Genomic DNA, 3,390 nt, shown 5'->3' with positions numbered 1-3,390 from the left:
GTGTGTGTGTGACTTTGTTTTTATGTATGTATGTATGTTTGTATGTATGTTTGTATGTATGTTTGTATGTATGTTTGTATGTGTGTATGTTTATATGTGTGTATTTATGTATTATTTGTTTGTTCGTAGGTGTGTATGTATGTATGTATGTGTGTGTGCACTTTTGTGTTTGTATGCAAGTTTGTTTGGCGCCTAAAAATACCAAGAAACTTTGGAGCAATAAATATATCAATTCAATTTTTTTTATTTACTAGCAATTGTTGAAGGGATGGATGTAAACAAGGGAGAGGAGAGAGAAAAAGAGAGAGAGAGAAAGAGAGGGGAGAATGAAAGATAGCCAAAGTCAGAAAGTAAGAGAGTGAGAATGCGAATAAGAGAGGGAGAGAGAGAGAGACAACGAAAGAAAGAGAGGAACGAAAAGAGAAACGAACGATGAAATAAAGCAGAGATGATAGAACGAACGATGTGAAAACATCAAAATAAAAAAATTGAGAGAGAGAGAGAAAAAAAAAGAGAAAGAGAGAGACAGATTAAAATCTTGATAGAATGAAGAAATGAATACGAGATGTAAATAAATAAGCATATAGATTCATACGAACATACATACATGGAGTGTCTGAAAGGGTTAGGGTTAGGGGTGTGTTTGAAATTGTTGACAGATACGATTTTAAGGGTTTGGCTTATGCAGATGATATTCATATAGTAGCTAGCACAGTGCCAGAAATGTTTGGATCGGGTTAGGGTTAGGGTTGTCTGACTTAGAAGTTTGAATGGCACAAATTGGTAATCAGAAGAACCAAGCTAAAACACAAATTTTACCTATAGGCACCTGGCAAAAGTTGTCCAGAATAACTGATAAATCCATTGAAATTAATGATAATGTTATAAAGTTTGGCAGTTCGGCGACTGTGCTTGGTTTTATTCTGGATTCAACAAACTAAATCTCTGTTTAAATCGTGCACATTTCAGCTTCGTTTGATTAGGAAAACAAGAAGGTAGTAGGTTTCAAGGTAGTAGATTTCATCCTGTGAGCCCAATACTGGGGCCATTGCATTGGCTGCATGTTGACAAGAGGATTGGTTTTTTAAATACGTGTATTAGTTTATAAGACTTTGAATAATGTTGCACCACAAAATATGATCGATTTGTCTACTAATGATAAAACAAAGTTGTCAAAATATGAATTGAGGTCTGTTTTTTCAATTTTTTGTGTTTGTACCTCACAATTGGTCTCGAAGGCTTGCTTTCGTTGGAATACGATTGTAGAATAGCCTTCGAAACACTTTGTGCAGTGCTGATTTTACTCTTAGTCAGTTTAAGAGACAGCTGAGAACCCATCTGTCCAGCCCTTAATAACATTTTATATTTTGAAGCACCTGTAAAGATTGTTTTTCAAACTGACGCTGTATTAATGCAATGAATAATAATAATAATATTGCATACATACACACATACATACATACATACATACATACATACATACATACATACATACATACATACATACATACATACATACATACATACATACATACACATATACATACAAGTTCGCAAGACCAATCGTTCTCGCTCTTCCGACGTCACAATAAGACGGATCACGTGACGACGAAGGCGTTGATGACGATGATGGCGGTGGTGGTGGTGATGATGATGATGATGATGGTAGAAATAGTAGTAGTAGAAGCTGTAGTAGTTGTTGTAGCAGTAGTAGTAGTAATTGTTGTAGTAGTAGTAGTAGTAGTAGTAGTGGTTGTTGTTGTAGTAGTTGCAGTAGTAGTAGTTGTAGTAGTTGTAGTAGTGGTTGATGTTTTTAAAGAAGTTGTTCGCGTATTATTATTATTATTAGCAGTAGTAGTAGTAGCAGTAGTAGTAGTAGTAGTAGCAGAAGTAGTAGTAGTAGTAGCAGAAGTAGTAGTAGTAGCGTAAGAGTTGATAGAGTGATGAACAAAATAGATGGTTGGATAGATAGAGATACTTGAATGTTCCACGAAGGTGTGGTCATGATGAGGATGACGATGGTGGTCATGATCATTATGACCACCATCGTCTTCGTCGTTATCATGAAGAAAAATAAAAATAATTTTAATTTCGAAAGATAACAAGGCTACAGTTTCAAAAACAGCTGGGAGTTACACAAACATGGTGGGTGTGTTGAAAGGCACGTGATTGTCCGTGATTGTCCGTGATTGTGATTGTCCGTGCAGATCCCCTCTATGTAATCGAACACGGTCTCTACAACGTCACCGCCAGGCACCTTAACCATTACACCATATCGCCAGCCACCAGAGAGTATGATAACAGTGATAGTATCTTTTTCATCGTCTTTATCAGTCGGAGCCTTCATCACCAGTCTGATGTTTTTATTTAATCTTCAGGCTTAATTAATTCATCTGCTGTTTAGTAAGTTTAGAGTAATCATCATCATCATCGTCATCATCATCATCATCATCGTCGTCGTCGTCATCATCATCATCATCGCCACTGTCGACACAGCGGAGAGACGAATAAACAAAAATGGCGTCTCTTTGTTTGTGCCGGTGTACGCGCGTGTGCATGTGCGTGTGCCTGCAGTCCTCTCTCTCTCTCTCTTCTCTCTCTCTCTCTCTTTTTCTATATATATATATATATATATATATATATATATATATATATATGTATTGTATTTGTGTGTGTATGTTTGTATGTGAGCATGATGCATGCGCCTTTCGTATCCTAACGCCTATATCGCTGAGAGCTCCACATTAATAATAAATAATAATAATTAATAATAACAATAAATAATAATAATAAATAATTAACAATAAATAATAAATAATAATAAACAATAATAATAATAATATTATTATTATTAATAAATAATTAATAATAATTAATAATAATTAATACTTAATAATAATAATAAATAATAATAATATTAATGATTAATAATAATAATAAATAATATTAATAAATAATTACAAGAAACATTATCTGACAGAAATACTTAAGAGTACTGCAACTAGCAACTACTTCTGGTTTAAGCTAGAAACAATCATAACTACATTAGCGCTACTACTGCTGCTACTGCTGCTACTACTGCTACTGCTGCTACTGCTGCTACTGCTGCTACTACTACTACTTCTACTGCTGTTGCTGCTGCTACTACTACTACTACTACTAATAATAATAATAATAATAATAACGAAAGAAGTAAATAAAGCGAGAATGCTGAAAAAAAATTTTTCTAAAAAAAAATGTTTATTTTTGTTTTTTCAAGGAAAAATAAATAAGAGTTAAAGTAAGAGAGAGAAAGAGAGAAAGAGAGAGAGAGAGAGAGAGAGAGAGAGAGAAAGAGAGAGTGGGAAAGAGAGAAAAGAAGAAGAGAGAGAGAAAAACTAAAATTAGGCT

The sequence above is a fragment of the Helobdella robusta genome (genome assembly GCF_000326865.2).
Source record: "Helobdella robusta unplaced genomic scaffold HELROscaffold_74, whole genome shotgun sequence".
Classification (NCBI taxonomy): domain Eukaryota; kingdom Metazoa; phylum Annelida; class Clitellata; order Rhynchobdellida; family Glossiphoniidae; genus Helobdella; species Helobdella robusta.
Note: the sequence above shows the minus strand (reverse complement) of the source record.